The sequence below is a fragment of the Bos indicus genome, chromosome 4, assembly GCF_029378745.1.
Source record: "Bos indicus isolate NIAB-ARS_2022 breed Sahiwal x Tharparkar chromosome 4, NIAB-ARS_B.indTharparkar_mat_pri_1.0, whole genome shotgun sequence".
NCBI classification, from domain to species: Eukaryota; Metazoa; Chordata; class Mammalia; order Artiodactyla; family Bovidae; genus Bos; species Bos indicus.
Window position 1 is genome coordinate 48,447,682 of NC_091763.1, and position 18,715 is coordinate 48,466,396.

General features: G+C 39.4%; 1 long non-coding RNA gene across 1 annotated transcript; it reads left to right on the forward strand.

Moving 5' to 3' along the window:
• Positions 1–444: 444 nt before the first annotated feature.
• On the forward strand, positions 445–11,513 carry LOC109558092 (uncharacterized). Its single transcript, XR_002180605.2, has 3 exons — positions 445–518; positions 8,470–8,512; positions 11,271–11,513. It is a non-coding gene; the product is annotated as an uncharacterized lncRNA (long non-coding RNA).
• Positions 11,514–18,715: the final 7,202 nt, after the last annotated feature.

Genomic DNA, 18,715 nt, shown 5'->3' on the forward strand with positions numbered 1-18,715 from the left:
ATTCTGTCAATTATGATCTGGAAAAATATTCAATGACTTGGAAAAATGTTCACAAATTAAAAAGCAGGTTACAAAACAGTATTTGGAAAAATATAAGTATCGGAAAAATATAGGAAGGCTGTAAACCAAAAATGTTGATTATGGGTATTTATTATTACATTTTCTGTATTTTACTGTGTATTTTAATTTTTCCAAAATAATGATAGTAATAATAGCACAAAATTTTTGTTTTGGTAGAGCTCCCTAATATTCTTGTTTTCTTCAAGCCAGTCCCAATTTGGAGCTGTCACTCCAGTATTTTTGCCAAGGACAGAGGAGCCTAGTGGGTTACAGCCTATGGGGTCGCAAAAGAGTGGGACGGGACTGAGCTTCTGAGCTTGGCAAATGGCACTACCCGGACAAGCCACACCCATTAACTCCTCCCTCCTTTTAAGAAAGAGCCCCAGGAAGTCAGTCTCTTCCTTCCCATTACAAGGGCCGGGGAGCACTCTGTACTGGTTTTGGATTCAGCAGCTTCAGTAAGTGCTAATTGATTATATTCTGAAAGTTTAGAATTAAGTAGTTTGGAGCAGAATAATGAACTCTCCTTGACATAATGAACGCAAATTAATGTGAAGTATATCCCCAGGATTTCCTGTTAGAATCTTTTATTATAGTGACAGGAGTTTTTGCAAGTACTTATCATAAATAATTTATTGCCTCCAGTGGCATGCTAGATACTCTATGTGATTGTTACTATGGGAACATCAATGTCCATATACAGTTTAATTCTGTTCCCAGAAGCTGAAATAAAAGTCGGCATTATCTTAACATTACAGATGTGAGGATTTAGGCATTCAAAAGCTAAGTAGCTGGCTAAAATCCAACAACAAATTGAGGAAGAGCAGAAACTAGCCTGCTGACACCTAAGCGGGGACACTGGCATTGGAGCTGGGAGTATCCTCAAATCATGTGCACTGTGAGTTTGGCTTGGCATAGACTCTTCAATACTAGGGTGATACCAGGACAGCTATGTATGGCTCAGTCGTGTACGACTCTGTGACCCCATGGACTGTAGCCCGCCAGGCTCCTCTTGTCCATGGTATTCTCCAGGCAAGAATACTGGAGTGGGTTCCCATTTCCTTCTCCAGGGGCTCTTCCTGATCCAGGGATTAAACCCAGGTCTCCTGCATTGCAGGCAGATTCTTTACCGTCTGTGCCACCAGGAAAGTGGTGTAATAACTAGAAGCAGTTTACAAGAGGAAGAAGAGAGTGCAACTCCAAGGCTCTGCATTATCCTTAAGGGTGAAGCTAGCAAACCAAGGCACTGAGAAAGTGAACACCAGTCAGTGACCCTTGCTTTGCCCAGGAGGAGAAGCCAGGGCAAGCAGGAAGGGAAAGGAATGTACATGTATGTGCAAGAAAGTGGGAGTGCTGAGAAACAGACAAGTAAACAGAGGGCTGTTTCATTTTAAATAAATGTGGCACAGGGAAGAAATGCAGGTATTTAGATGGAAAGGCTAAGAGATTTTTAAGTAGCAATTGTCAAAGGACAGTAGTGACAGCAGAGTAACTTCTGTCTCCCCTAGCATCAACAGGCATGGTGGCCCTTCTTTAGGTCATCTTCTAATCCTCTGTTTTTGGTACAAGAAAAAAAGATAGAAAAAGCCCAGGGAAGCTACACAGAGAAGAGCCACATTTTATGTGGCGGTTAGTCTGGGGAAGAAAATGTTACAGTCAACTGACTTACCCAGAAGAATTATTTAATTACAAAATTGATATAAAAAGCCTATTCCTCCCACTAGCCATTACTTTTGTATTCTTTAATACTTTTTAATAATCGTATATAATATTTAATAATGATTTATATAAATTATTACTTAGAGACTGATATTTAACCATGAAACTGTTTACTCTGGTCTTGATGAAAGAGTTATGGGTCACTCTAACCCAGGGTCAGCAAATATTTTCTGTAAAGGGTCAGATGGTAAATATTTTAGGTTTTGCAGGCTACAAAGGATCTCTTTAAAAATGTAAACATCATTCTTAACTCAGCTGTACAAAACATAATTTGCTACCCCTGCCCTAAACTACTGTAGCAAGCATAAGGGCCATAAAAGGCAGAAGGGCAGAATGGATGGCTCGTCCATACCCACCACGATCCTTTGCATAGATTTGGTCCAGCTTGTTCACATTGTGTGTCTAGCCCCTAGGTCAATGCCTTGTGCACATTAGGCCTAAATCCATAATTGTTGATTCAGTAAATGATGGCTAGGTTCAGAATGCTGGAGAGAAGTTGCAATTTGTGGAAAATCTTCAAATCCTCCTCCTTTAACCCTCCTTATTCAAAATTTTAAAATAATTTGGTGTTGATTCTTTCCTACTACAAATCTTAGCATTGAGAATCCACAGTAACAGGCCTTTGCTCTCTTCTGGCCAACAAGGGTCATAATCAATAATGAGATGACTAAATATTATGATTTATGGCAAATATTGTTCTCCATATCTGAGCAGTCTAAACAGAAAACAATATTTAGAGGGAGTTAAACATGTAACAGAGAACTGTTTTCCATGTAGATCATCCTGGGGAGAGGAATATACGTATTTCCTAGTGGAGTAGAAGGAAACTAACAGTTCCTGAGCCAACTTTACACCAGTGTGTTTCATACATTATTTAATATAGTCTACATATCATTATAAGATAGAGAATGTTACATTTTATGGGTAGAAAACTGAAGCTCTGGGAATTTGAGTGACTTCTTTGAGTTCCAAAAATTCATAAGGGATAAATCAAGATTCAAATCCAAGCCTGTCTGTTCCCAAACTTCAGGCTCTTTGTAGTATACCTGGCTATGGTAAAGGATGTATTAATATTTCTAGTTCTATCAACAATTTCCCTTGTGACCTTTGAGATGATCACTTCACCTCATTCATTAAACACAAATATAAATAGCTTCCCACCTCTCAGGGAGTTGAAGGATTTCATGAATGTTACAAAATACGACACACAGCACTACATTGCCCTCAATAAATATTTGCTGACTTTGAATTTTGTTGAACATCTGAACTGGCTGATAGTCATGAGAAAAGAGAGAAGAATATGTGGAGGAAACGCCTGCTATATCACCCCTGGAAGGAGAAGAGAAAGAAGTATGAAATGCAATTAAATGATTGTGCAGTACACAATCATTTGTGATGATTAAGGGTATAAACAGTCAAAGCGGGTTGGAAAGCAGGAGTCAGAGAATAGACAAAGTTGGGTTTCTAGGAGAACTAACATAAACAATACATTAACAATTTTCAAAGAATTTTTGTTTCTGCTTGTTAGCAACAGAGCCTTTCTTCAGAGAATTTTTTTTAAAGCCCAGTATAGAAAACAAATACAGAGCTATTCTTAGCCCCGGTCTCTGACTTCCATGGTGTCCCCTAAGAAACATTTATGGAAGTCTCCAGGCTAGCTCAGTGCATGATTTGAAAGTTTCTGCTCATATTTCTGCCTCTTCCCTCAACATGCTATCAACCATACTATGTATATTTAATAAAGGGGACTATTCTCTTTCTTGTAATAACAGTATATATATCTACTCTGTCCTGTTGGTGGTTAACACAGTCAGAAAATATCCTTAGGCATGGTTTGATTCAGGCTCTAAATGATGGGGTCAGGAATATCCATCTCTCCATTTTTCAACATTGCTTTCTCTGTGAAGACTCCATTCACAAACAAGCTCTCTCTACTTGTGGCAGAAATGACTCCCAGCAGTTTCAGGCTTAGATCATCCTCAGTCCCTACAGTCTCAGGAGAGTGACTCTTTGTTAGTAGTACAAGTCTCCTTAAAGGATTTAATTGATTTATCATCAATGATGTGCTTATTTCAATCCAATTACTATGATTGGAGTAATTCAGAAAATGGTTGGTCAGGGCTAGCTCACGTCTCACCCTTAAGAGCTGGGAGGAAGCCAAATCTACCAGAACACACGGATCAAGAAGAATGGGTGTGAAAGGTAATACCAAGCACAGAAAAGCGTGTCCACTCTACTGCTCAGAGACCTGATCGTGATGAGCCCAGAAAAGGGAGACATGAAGACCACACTGACTGAAGTGATGATGTAAGAAAAAGGCAGAAGTAGAATTCAGGAACAAAAAGGAAAGAGAGAAGACAGAAGCAGTGTATTGTTGGTAGTGTGGACTTGTGCTTCTACAAGGAGAAGGAAAAGACTTTCAGTCCCTGGAGGGAAGGCAAAGAGATCATGCGTGGAGCCATCCAAAGAAATAGTTGTCATCAGGAAAAGATGAAAAGTAGTCAACAAGGGCCTGCAAGAGGATTCTGTGTGGGAACTCAGATTGTAAACTCATTGGAGAAGACTTCAAGAGACATTTTTGCAAGGCTTCAGATGCCAAGGGTGAAAGAGCAGAAGAGCAAGACTTGAGCCTTAGGAGTAAAGCAATTTCTTATTTATTTTGGACACAGTATCTAGAGAGAAAGAGTTAGAGCTGTTGGCTGGACACAAATATCATTAAGCTAACTAAATATAAAGATTTACTTCCATGGTAGTATAGCGTAGTAAGTGGTTAGATGTTCAAACTCTGGAATCAAATAAATAAAGGTTTAAATACTAACTTGTTCATTCATTCATGATGTAACTTTGACAAGTTACTTGTTCACCCAGAACCTTGGTTTCCTCATATGGAAGATGAGAATGATAATAGTTTCTAGTTCATGGGCTTTTGTGATTTAGGATTAATAGAGATAACATTTACAAAGGACTCTGTACAGTGCCCAGCACATAATAAGGGTACGTAAGTACTGGTGTTCATATTCTTTAGAAACAAAATTATTGACAGATACTACATAGATTTTATATTTTTGGCTAAGTCACTTCAGTCGTGTCCGAATCTGTGCGACCCCATAGACGGCAGCCCACCAGGCTCCCCCATCCCTGGGATTCTCCAGGCAAGAACACTGGAGTGGGTTGCCATTTCCTTCTCCAGTGCATGAAAGTGAAAGTGAAGTCGCTCAGTTGTGTCTGACTCTTAGCAACCCCATGGACTGTAGCCTACCAGGCTCCTCTGTCCATGGGATTTTCCAGGCAAGAGTACCGGAGTGGGTTGCCATTATGAACGATATCAAAACATGAAACCTAAATTAAGTGAAAAACTACATTGCATCTGAGAAAAAAAAAGTTGAGAAGTAAATGAGAGTAGACCAGAATACCTGAATATTTTACTTGAAATAGAAATGGCATTGCAATATATTTTTTTCATTCATGCTAGAATTTTTTTCCTAAAAACCAGTAAGTGCCAGGCACTACATAAAAGGTGCTAGGGATAGAAGGACAAAGATAAAACTCCCAGCCTCAAACAAGCCACAGTCTGAGAGACAGAGAAAGAAAAACATAAATGGTATCACAACAGCAGGAAGAGAACTACCTAAGGTTTCTTCAGAGTGTGTGATGGGAACAGAGCAGTGAGCAGCCGACTCTGCCTAAACATTCTATGGCTCCAGATGGCATTTCAATACAATCTGCTTCATATTTGCAGATTGGAGGTAAAAAGTTCAGTAACATATAATCTTAGAAGGTCACTTCTAGAAACAAAACTGTCAAAGGTTAATTATTGATGGAGCTGAGTGATATGGATTCTTTCTATTATTCTCCCTATTTTTATGTATTTTTGAAGACTTGCAGTTCAAAAAAATTTTTAATGGCAATTGAAATCTAATGTCTTAGAGCCAGAAAAGAGCAATGAGGCAATGAAGCGCTTGGCAGCAGCCATAACCAAGAATATACAGATGCTTAGACAAAAGGAGAAAACTGAGAAAACTGTGCCTCACTTGATATGGATAGAGGAGTAAATAGAATAGAGTGAGGGGTAGAGGCTTGAGAAAGACCACTTTAGGCAAGGAGAGCAAGAGGAAAGGAATAGAAATGAAAACACAAGTGGGAGCAAAAAGGGAAAAAACAAATAAAAACCAGAAATTCTGAACACCCACTTACAAAGAACAAAAAAAGAAAAAGAAAAAGGGGGAAGGAAAGAAAGAAAAAAGCAAATATGATCAAAACAGACCTAGATGAAAGCATTATGGTGAAGCTGAATAACAAAGGTAAAGGCACAAGCAAAAAATTATTAAATGAAAAGAAATTAGGATTGTTCTCCAAATGAGGAATGGGAAAAATAAAGCAGAAGGATGATCCATGAGGAAACCAGGTACTGAGGGAGAGTAAGAGTTCAGATAAGCTGCGCAGCACAAATGTTGATTTGGGGTGTGGCAGTGTAAATTTTCCCGAGAAGGCAATGGCACCCCACTCCAGTACTCTTGCCTGGAAAATCCCATGGATGGAGAAGCCTGGTAGGCAGCAGTCCATGAGGTCCCTAAGAGTCAGACAAGACTCAGTGACTTCACTTTCACTTTTCACTTTCATGCATTGGAGAAGGCAATGGCAACCCACTCCAGTGTTCTTCCCTGGAGAATCCCAGGGACGGTGGAGCCTGGTGGGCTGCCGTCTATGGGGACACACAGAGTCGGACACGACTGAAGTGACTTAGCAGCAGCAGTGTAAATTTTCAAAGTGAAGTTGGGTTACTTTTGGGAAGATCCATGTAGACACCTTGAGACGTTCATGCCTTCCTCACCTCCATTTCAACACGTAGTTATTAATCTTTTTCTCTGACGACAAACCAGAAAGTAAGATGGAGCTGTCTATCACTGATCTTAGAGCCTAGCAGCGGGGACAAACAATTAAACAAGCAATTATAATAAACTGTGTGTGGTGGTGCAAAGACAGGCAAGCGCACGTGGAAGATCCTCACAGAGCTACCTTTGTTTCCATGCAGAGTCCCCCCTGGTCTAGGGGCTGGCTCTTGGGCTCTGTAGGTGCAGAAACCTGATCTGCTCCCAACATCAATTTCTTGGCGACGGACACACTTTAGCCAAGGTCACAAAGACATAACCACCTCAAGGCAAAGTTATTGATTTATAGTAAGAGAAACAGCTATGAAACATTTGGAGATTTGTTTTCTCTGATGAACACATTCTTTCACGGTAGACAAATCTAAGTGGGAGTCAGATCAATGCAACAGGAAGAAAGGGGAGCAGGGCACAACCATTTAAAGAATGAGGAGGGGGACGTAGTCGAGAAAAACAAAATATAACAAAAACTGGTTAGAACCAACTAAGGTCAAGATGATGATTTGACTTCCAGTAGACTTTGAACCTCATTATAGGCTCATTGTAATAACAGCATGCTAAATGACACACCCACCAGCAACAAGACAATGCCAAGGCTAAACATAAAAAGCCAAAAAGTAGACAATGACCCAATTTCTGGAAATCTCACCCCTTCCCCAAAATAGTTGGAATAATTTACCCACTCATTTTTCAGTCCCTAAATTGTGTCTGACTCTTTGTCACCCCATTAACTGCAGCATGCCAGGCTTCCCTGTCCTTTACTATCTCCCAGAGTTTGCTCAGATTCATGTACTTTGAGTCAGTGATGCTAACTATCTCATCCTCTGCCACCCTCTTCTCCTTTTGCCTTCCATCCTTCCCAGCGTCAGAGTTTTTTCCAATGAGTAGGCTCTTTTCCAATGAGTCGGCTCTGTATCACGTGGCCAAAGTACTGACATTTCAGCTTCATCATCAGTTCTTCCAATGAGTATTCAGAGTTGATTTCCTTTAGGATTGACTGGTTTGATCTCCTTGCAGTCCAAGAGACTCTCAAGAGTCTTCTCCAGCCCCACAATTCAAAAGCATTGATTCTTTGGCTTTCAGCCTTCTTTATGGTCCAACTCTCCCATCTGTATGTGACTACTGGAAAAACCATATCTTTGACTATACAGATTTTTGTTGGCAAGTGATGTCTCTGCTTTTTAATGTGCTGTCTAGGTTTGTCATAGCATTTCTTCCAAGAAGCAAGCATCTTTTAATTTCATGACTGCAGTCACTGTCCAGAGTAATTTTGGAGCCCAAGAAAATGAAATCTGTCACTGTTTCTACTTTTCCCTCTTCTATTTACCATGAAGTGATGGGACCAGATGCCATGATCTTAGTTTTTTGAATGTTTTTTCACTCTCCTCTTTCACTCTTATCAAGAGGCTCTTTAGTTCTGAGGTTATTGATATTTCTCTTGGCAATCTTGATTCCAGCTTGTGATTAATCCAGCCTGGCATTTCACATGAAGTACTCTGCATATAAATTAAATAAACAAAGTGACAATATACAGCCTTGTCCTTGGCTTTGGGCAGGAAAGAATGCAAGAGTGAGCCACAAAAACAACCCCAGGCCCTGGGGGCACCTCGCCTTCTGAGACAGCCCACATTCTATCAGGGGAATGAGTATCTTCCTGTGTAAATCTGCTTTCACTCCACTTTGCCTCACTTTTGCATTCTTTCCTGCCCAGAAGCCAAGGACCCTCACTTGTTGGCCCATCTGAGGAACTTGCTAGAGATCTGGAATGTGACCATTCATTCTCTTGTTCCCTTTTCTCCCACAGCATTATCATCAAAGGATGCTAAAGAGAATGAGTCACAGCAAAGGTGCATGAGATGGATGCTCTTCCTGCCCAGTGTCACCAAGCCGCGATAGCCCCGTGCATGTATATGCACCTGACAGTCATCTACCTCACAGGAGATGCTGGTGTTCATGGGTCACGGCACCATCCCCTCCGGCCACTCTTATTAGAGAGGCTGTCCATTCTGTCTTTCTGTTTACTTCTATTTACGCATTCATTCTCTAGGCACAATATAAAATAATTAACTAAATATAATTTTCTTATATATAATCACCATTCAGTCTTGCCCCCCTGAGGTGATACAGATGTTATCCAGATCATATTTGCAGAATTAATAGTCTGTTGGGTCCTCTTTAAGAGGCCTAGTTTTATCTGCAGTGTTTTAATTATTTCTATTTTCATGTTCAAAGTATAATTTTAACTTCATTTTGGAGACTTTGCTGCCTGTTTTCCTTTTATGAAATCTACTCTTTAACTAGGTAAGGTTGTGTTTGGCCAATGAATGGGAGCTCAGCGATTAGAGAGGAGGAAAATGAAATTGAACATTGTCTCCCTTTTCCCCCCTTGGTGTTGAGGTGGTAGCACTGCCCCGGTGTTGCTGGGCCCAAGACAGTGCACTGTCCCTTGTTGGTCTCCCTAAGTCCTGTCTACACCATTGTAAAGTCTCTTCATTAAATACTCCTCAATTATAGACTTTGGACATGCCATCTCTTCCCTGTTGGGACCCTGATATAGGTTGGTGTTGACTCTAAACCCAATAAAAAGCTTTATCTCCTATTACCAATAGGAGGTAAAGGTAAATAAGACTAGAGCACAGATGTGTAGCCAGCTAGTTATATAGTGATAAAAACCCAAAGACCTAGAAATTTAATCTTTAGGCTGTGAAAGAACAAATGTTAGGTACTACTTTCCTAAAAAACAAGAAAGTGAAATAAAATAGAGTTTTTTTCAATTTTTTATTGAAATATAGTGATTTACAATATGGTATTAATTTCTGCTGTATAGCAAAGTGATTCAGATTTACATTTTTAATATTCTTTTCCATTGTGGTTTATCACAGGATATTGAGTATAGCTCCCTGTGCTATACAGTAAGGACCTTATTGTTGATCCATTTTATTTATAAAAGCTTACATTGCTAATCCCAACCTCCCACTCCATTCCTTCCATAACTCCCTCTCCACTGGCAACCACAAATCTGCCCTCTGTGTCTGTAAGTCTGTTTCTATTTTGTAGATAAGTTCATTGCATCATATTTTAGATTCCACATATAAGTGATACCATATGGTATTTGTCTTTTTCTCTTTATGGCTTACTTCACTTGGTATGATAATTTCAGTTGCATCCATGTTGTTACAAATGGCATTAATTCATTCTTTTTAGTGGCTGAGTAGTAATCCATGGTATATATGTACCATGTCTTTATCCATTCATCTGTTGATGGACATTTAGGTTATTTCCATGTCTTGGCTATTGTGAATAGTGCTGCTATAAACATAGGAGTGCCATGTATCTTTTTTAATTACTGTTTTGTCTGGGTATATGCCCAGGAGTGGAATTGCTGAATCATATGTTAATTCTATTTTTAGTTTTCTGAGGAACCTCCATACTGTTTTCCACGGTGGATTTCCTTTTCTCCACACCCTCATCAGCATTTGTTATTTGTAGATTTTTTTTTTTTTTAATGAGGCCATTCTGACCCCTGTGAGGTGGTACTTCATTGTAGTTTTGATTTGCATTTCTATAATAATTAGTGATGCTGAACTTCTTTTTATCTGCAGTAAAATAGAATTTTGAATTTAAAAGTAAGCTTTAAAGAGTCTCAAGTTTCTTAACAGTGTATGAAATTGAAGCAAGCCAGGGTTAAGTGGTCCACCTAAGATCACCAAGTTACTTAACTAGAGAACTAGAGTAAATCGGCCTTCTGATTCATAGTCTTCGGCTACTCTATTTCCCCCAGGAACATAATTTTAGTTTCTAAGAGAAGAAAGCAACATGAATGTCTTAGAGCTTTGTTTCATCAAACAAGAATTCCATAAAAAGGGAGGGAAAAGGAAGTAGACATGGTGATTTTAAAATATGCCCACGATTTGGTTACAGGACCCTATGGAGGCCTTCCCAGGACAGACTCTTCCCCCATATCCTCTGCTGTAGCTCCTCTCTAAAGTACCTAGATCACAGTATCTGATGTACATTTCCTGGGTTGTTCTATAGATGTTAAAACTCCACTAAATAGAAAGTTTTAGCTGGTTGAAGACCCAGAGTGTGTAGCTCTCAGAACACTAGAGCATGAGGATTGACGGTGTTAACCCCTGTGACACTGCCCTGTTACTTCACCATTAACCAGAGAATTGTCCACAACCTAATCAGATACCCCAGAACCCATCTCCCTCACCTGGCCTTTAAACATGCATTCCTAAAACTCAGCAGGGAGCTCAGGTTTTTTGTATTAATAATATAGTTAATAATTAATACAGTTACAGTATTAACTGTCCTGGTCTCTTCATAAAGCACCCTATAATGAAAGCTGCACTTTCCTTCACCATAACCCAGTGTCAGTAGATTGGCTTTACTGTGCTGAAGTGAGTGGACCCAAGTCTGGTTCAGTGTCAATAATTCTCCCTTTATGAGGTGGAGCTAGATTCCTCTCCTCTTGAGTGTAGAGGAGTTGACTTGCTTCTAACTAAGTATGGTAGAAGAGATGGTGTATCACTTCCATGACTAGGTCATGAAAGGAAATGTGACTTCTTCTATTACTGTCTCTCTCTGGGACATTTGCTCTAGGGAAGCCGGCTGCCATTTGTACGGACACTCAAGTAGCTCTATGGAGAGTAACTAGGACCAACTGCCAATAGCCCTTTGAGTGCGCCATCTTGGAAGCAGATTCTCCAGACCAGCTCAGCCTTCAGATGATTGCAGCCCTATTTGACTTCTATCCAGAGCCAGAACCACCCCTCTAAACTTCTCTTGAATTTTGAACCCACAGAAATTATGAGATAATAAATGTTTGCTGTTTTAAACTGCTAAGTTTGAGGGTGATTCATTACATAGCAATAGATAATACAGTAGAGAAGAGGAAGGAAGGCAGAAAAGAAAAAGAAGGGAGAAAGAGTAATCAGAAAAAAACACTGCTTATAAAACATTCTTATACAGCACAGCTAGAATATGTTCAGAGAATAACTAAAAACCACAGAAGCCTGACGAGTTAGGGAGGTGCCAAATCAACATATTTGGAGCCCAGAATGTCATGGTTTCTGTAAGAATACATCCCAAAAATGTTGTATAATGTAAAATCATGCAAAGCACCACTCTGATCATATTGATCAGATGTATACAAGCTCAATATTCTATTTATGGGGGTAGAAGAAGATTTTTTGGGAGACTATGATTACTCCTTATGGCACTAATCTCTGAAGTCAAGAGAATATGCTCATTATTTCTAATTTCACTCATATGTTTAAAATATACATACATACACACATATGCACACATGTATGTTTATTTAGAGAGAGACTTTTTAAAAAATTGAGTTTTCTATCATCTTATTTTTTCCTTAAAACTGCCTCCAAGCTCCAAGAGTTGATCCTTCCATCTAAAATCCTTAGGACAGTCTTTGCAGGAAGACCTGGGAGCTTAGAGGCAAAGGAAGCTCTGCTAGTTCAGTGATAATATTTGGGGAGGGGTTGGCTGTCAGAGACATAAGCCTCCATAATATAACCAAAGTTGCAGTCATTACCCATCTCAACAAAAGATTTAATCTCATTGAAAATCGGTTGATCATCCTGTCAATTAATTCAATAGTCTGAGCCTTCATGAAAGACGCAAGTCCTTCTTGTTACATATAAATACCTCCCTATGCACCTACCCTTTTGTAGCTTTACGTTACATTTAATACAGGATGAGAAGCCCTCTGAACTTTCTGCTGACTCTGATATTTGTGGATGTCATTCATCCTAAATGTGGATTATTTCTTTTCAAGTCTCTGATTTCTTTTCCATTCAGCTTTCATCTTCTCAGACTCAACAATGGACCAACATCAAAGGAGGAAAGCAAAATTAAAGAAGAATAAATATCATCAAAACAAAAGTTAAATTTTTTTGAACAGTGTTGTATAAAAGATAATAACTTGTTCCCAAACAAGCAAGGACATGTGATAAGAGAGTAGCCACATTTTATGTCTGAATTCAGAAAAATCAGCGAGTACCAAGCCTAACCCACATGTGTGAGACTGGGTGTCGGGGGAAGGGGAGCAGGTTGTGAGACAGAGACGGTGAGGAGAAAGCAGGCAGACTAGGGAAGGGAGTCTGAGCACATGGCCTTGAGGAGGCAGCCCAAGGAGTGGGGATCAATCAAGAAGAAGAAATCTCCAAATTTAAAGAAGAATTGAGTCAAGCAGGTTTGGGAAAGGTGAAAGAGGTCACTGACTTGAGTGAGTTTTTCTGAAAGACAGACTAACATATGTATAAATCGGATGGAGGAGAAAACGGTCCTTGGTTTGATAGCTGAATGAGGAGGAAAGTAGTAACTACATTAGTAAATAGATAAATAAATACCAGTAAAAAGAGAAAATTTAAAAAGTAGAGAGTTGACCTCATGTTGGTTTTTTCCCCCCAGAGAAAAGAGAGGTCTGCAATAACTTGTGAGTGACAAGACACCAAGACTCCTAGGGGATGCTTCATGACCATGCAGTCTGGCTCTGGGAGGAGAGCCTCTTAGGATTATTCAAGTATTAGGGGATGAAACAGGACTCCCTCTAATGCTCTGAGATCGTACTGTTTATTTTCCTAATGGGAGACTATATTTTCAGTGGCAGAGGCAAATGTCTGAGAGTTAGAAAGCATGATAGAGTTCAGGAGGAAAAAAAAAAAACTTCCTGGAACAGATTGGCTTACCATTGCATTTACAAATAATTCCCCTACTGTTAAAATACGCCTTTGGCAGACAGATTCAGTTTACTACTGGAAAAAAAGGGAAATAATAAAATCCATGACATCAGTGCTTTTGACTATTTCATTGAAAGAAGCTAACAAAAGATAGCAGTAATTGGAGGTGCTCCTCAATTTTTGATTCAGATGAAATTTTTTTTCATAATTTTATTATGAAGTCTAGTAGTAACAAGTGACAGAATAATACCTCATATCTAAAATTATGCTACAAAAAGAAGGTGACAGACTTAGATGTTCCAGTATCTTAAAACCAATAACAGAATGAGCAGAAAGAGCTTGAATGGTGCTTGGGTCTGCAGAGACAGTCGTCAATACATTGAGACATACATCTTTTAAAAATAGAGTCAGCAGATGGGTTGTCTTCTAACTGCGTGAAATGTATAAAATCACTAGGAAAATATGATTAGAATTCCAATACATTATGGATAAAGCTTGAAATAAGGCAAGAATATTCATACAACCCTCTGCAATATACATAACAATAGAAAGTCTGAAAATATACTCCATGTTAAAATGCTAATGAAACATTAATAAGCAACATTTCTGTACATGATCAGTGAAAGTAGAGCGTTATTAAGGGTTAGAAATCTCTTATTTAGGGAAGAGTACAGCTATATAAATAAAGAGGACAGGATTAGAAATGGTACAAGCAATCTTTTTGGTAGATCGAAGAATCAGGAGAAAAGAATACATAAAGTGTGATCCCAGTCTTGTTTTAAAAAAATAACAGCTATTGTCTCTGGATATATGGAATATATGAAATTCTAATATTTCCTTTGTATTTTTTATTTTTCAAATAATAGCATGTATTATTATTTAAAATAATATTTTTTAAATTGTGCTGCGGATTTAAGGTCAGTACACTGTGTAAATAAGGGAAAAACCATATGTAAGTTGTAACCTACAAAAATAATATTTTTATAAGGGTGACAAGAACAGATGGATTCTGTTTTCATTTTGGTAACAAATACGTAGGTCTAGATTCAGTGTAAGCAACTTTAGAGTGATTGAGGCAGAGGAGAGGAAAAAATATTTTTAAAATGAGAAAGTATTTTTATAATATTTTTAAATGAATTAAATTCTCATTATAATCTTAAAAGTAAGATTTTTAAAAAAACATGAAAAGAAGCAAAACAAAATTAGAAGAGGTATTAAAGAGAATGTCATACAGAGTTGATTTCTTATAGAGTTGAAAATTATAAACATGTATGTACCTTGAGCAAGATGTGAAGTATTTCTACTGAAACATATATAGGATCATAGGACTCTAGGCCTTGAAAGAATCTTAGAGATTATCTAGTATCTAAATTCCTTCATTTTATAGAAGAAACTAAGATCCAGAAAGGCGAAGTGCTCCAAACCTAGTTGTCAGCATTTAGTGCTCATTTTGTCTGGTTCTACTATGGTTTATGCCCTGTGTGAGCATTGCAGTCTTCCTCTTACAATTTTCAAAAAAGATAAGGAACATTCATTAGGGCTGGGCCATGATACAATAGTGCATATTTAAAGGGATGTGTTCAGCTTTTCTAAAACTGAAGAGGATTGGATAACTGACAGGAATTGAAATAAAAAGGTAAGCTACTACTTATAAATTGCATGGAGAAAATGGAGAGTGGAGGGGTGGGCATGAGAGATATCAGTGAAGTGAAGTGAAGTCGCTCAGTCGTGTCCGACTCTTTGCGACCCCATGGACTGTAGCCTATCAGGTTCTTCCATCCATGGGATTTTCCAGGCAAGAGTGCTGGAGTGGATTGCCATTTCCTTCTCCAGGGGATCTTCCTGACCCAGGAATCGAACCCACGTCTCCCACATTGCGGGCAGACGCTTTACTGTCTGAGCCAGTGAACTCAGACACAATTTGGGAAGCATGAGTAAAAGAGATTAGCCCACTGAGATTGACCCTGAATCAAGGGTAGAATGTGGCAGCTCCCTATAGAACATTGCTGGTTGATAAAAATACTGACATTGTAGGTGTTTAGGGTTTATGTTTGTAGAAAGATGGATAGAATCAGAAATAATTTTTCGTGCAAAGCCAAGCAGCAAGTTTTCTGGAAGTCATGAATGAGAACAAAGTGTTAATGGAGTTCTTCTTTTCAGGGAAACATGACAAATAAAAAATAGGAAGCAGAAAGAGGGTAGGTCATTTAGGAGGTATGTGCCAACACTGAACACAGAAATAAATTGGCTTTTTAAGAAATTGGTGGTAGTGGTTTAGTCGCTAAGTCGTGTCCGACTCTTGCAACCCCATGGACTGTAGCCTGCCAGGCTCCTCAGTCCATGGGATTCTCCAGGCAAGAATAATGGAGTGGGTTGCCATTTCCTTCTCCAGGGGATCTTCCCGACCCAGGAATCAAACCCAGGTCTCCTGTATTGCAGGCAGATTCTTTGGCGATTGAGCTATGAGGGAAGACCTTTAAAGAATCATTTGACATAAAATAGTGCATCCAAGCTTTAGGGAGAAAATTCTGAGCAGAAACAAAAATGCACAACAACCCAAGTGGGTGGGTAGAGATATTTACATTTAGGTTTCTGTTACATTGTTTTTGTTTATTTGTTAAATCATGTCTGATTCTGTGACCCCATGGACTGCAGCACACCAGGCTTCCCTGTACATCACCATCTCCCAGAATTTGCTCAGATTCATGTTATCTAACGATCTTATCATGTTATCTTCTGCCACCCCTTTCTCCTTTTGTCCTCAATCTTTCCCAGCATCAGAGTCTTTTCTAATGAGTTGGCTCTTCGCATCAGGTGGCCAGAGTGTTGGAGCTTCAGCTTCAGCATCAGTCCTTCCAATGAATCTTCAGGATAGATTTCCCTTAAAATTTACAGGTTTGATCTCCTTGCAGTCCAAGGGACTCTCAAGAGTCTTATCCAGCACCACAGGTCGAAAGCATCAATTCTTCGGCACCCAGCTTTTAGGGTCCAGCTCTCTCTGTATATGACTACTTTAGCTTTGACTATACAGACCTTTGTCATCAAAATGATGTCTGTGCTTTTTAATATGCTGTCTAGGTTTGTCATAGCTTTTCTTCCAAGGAGCAAGCGTCTTTTAATTTCATGGCTGCAGTCACCATCAGCAGTGAATAAAATCTATCACTGCTTCCACTTTTTCCCCTTCTATTTGCCGTGAAGTGATGGGACAGGATGCCATGATCTTAGTTTTCCGAATGTTGAGTTTTAAACCAGCTTTTCACTCTCCTCTTTGACCCTCATTGAGAGGCTCTTCACTTCCTCTTCTCTTTCTGCCATTAGTGTGGTGTCATCTGCATATCCGAGGTTTTTGATATCCCTCCCTGCACCAATCCTGATTCCAGCTTGTGATTCATCCAGCCCAGTATTTCACATGATGTATTCTGCATATAAGTTAAATAAGCAGGGTGACAGTATACAACCTTGTATACTTTCCCAGTTTGGAGCCAGTCCATTCTTCTATGTCCAGTTCTAACTGTTACTTCTTGATCCGCATACAGGTTTCTTAGGAGACGGGTAAGATGGTCTGGCACTCCCATCTCTTTAAGAATTTTTCATAGTTTGTTATGATTCACACAGATAACAGTTATAAAATATGAACTATAAAAATGAATGGAATTTCATGGAGGAAAGTCATCAATGTATAAATACTGAAAGAAAATATTCAGTTGAGTTCAGTTCAGTCACTCAGTCATGTCCAACTCTTTGCAACCCCATGAATCGCAGCACGCCAGGCTTCCCTGTCCATCACCAACTCCCAGAGTTTACCCAAACTCATGCGCATCAAGTCGGTGATGCCATCCAGCCATCTCATCCTCTGTCGTCCCCTTCTTCTCCTGCCCCCAATCCCTCCCAGCATCAGGGTCTTTTCCAATGAGTCATCTCTTCACATGAGGTGGCCAAAGTACTGGAGTTTCAGCTTCAGCATCAATCCTTCCAATGAATACCCAGGACTGATCTCCTTTAGGATGGACTGGTTGGATCTCTTTGCGGTCCAAGGGACTCTCAACAGTCTTCTCCAACAGCATAGTTCAAAAGGATCAATTCTTTGGCACTCAGCTCTCTTCACAGTCCAACTCTCACATCCATACATGACCACTGGAAAAACCATAGCCTTGACTAGATGGACCTTTGTTGGCAAAGTAATGTCTCTGCTTTTGAATATGCCATCTAGATTGGTCATAACTTTCCTTCCAAGGAGTAAGCGTCTTTTAATTTCATGACTGCAATCACCATCTGCAGTGATTTTGGAGCTCAAAAAACAAAGTCTGACACTGTTTCCACTGTTTCCCCAGATATTTCCCATGAAGTGATGGGACCAGATGCCATGATCTTCGTTTTCTGAATGTTGAGCTTTAAGCCAACTTTTTCACTCCCCTCTTGCACTTTCATCAAGAGGCTTTTTAGTTCCTCTTCACTTTCTGCCATAAGGGTGGTGTCATCTGCATATCTGAGGTTATTAATATATCTCCGGGCAATCTTGATTCCAGCTTGTGTTTCTTCCAGTCCAGTGTTTCTCATGATGTACTCTGCATGGAAGTTAAATAAGCAGGGTGACAATATACAGCCTTGACGTGCTCCTTTTCCTGTTTGGAACCAGTCTGTTGTTCCATGTCCAGTTCTAACTGTTGTTTCCTGACCTACATACTAGTTTCTCAAGAGGCAGATCAGGTGGTCTGGTATTCCCATCTCTTTCAGAATTTTCCACAGTTTATTGTGATCCACACAGTCAAAGGCTTTGGCATAGTCAAGAAAGCAGAAATAGATGTTTTTCTGGAACTCTCTGGTGTTTTCAGTGATCCAGTGGATGTTGGCAATTTGATCTCTGGTTCCTCTGCCTTTTCTAAAACCAGCTTAAAAGAAAAGATTAGCTTTGAATAAATATTACAATTGTGTTTCAAGTTTTCTCTTTTTATATCACCCAGAAAAATTGATTTAAATTAAATATATTTATGAAGTTTTGTGACTATTAAAAAAAATTGTCAAGTATTTTTTTCATGACTAATGCTGACCTGTTTGTCCCACTTCCACTTAGATTCTGAGGCTCCTACAATTATGCAATAAAGTCAGTTGAGGGGGGACTTTAGAGGGTCCCTCACACTGTGGGGAGATGTATTTCAAGGGAGATAGTTTTATAGAAGATAGCTACATTTTCCAGCTGCTGTCTTGGGGGCTTTGGCTCTGAACCAAGTATCTGTGCAATGATATCAGCTGCTCTGGCCCTGCTGCTAATATCCTCTGCCTTTGTTTAACAGCAGAAGATGGCATCCCAAACACCAGCGGTCTAATAGGAGGATGCAGTTCTACTTA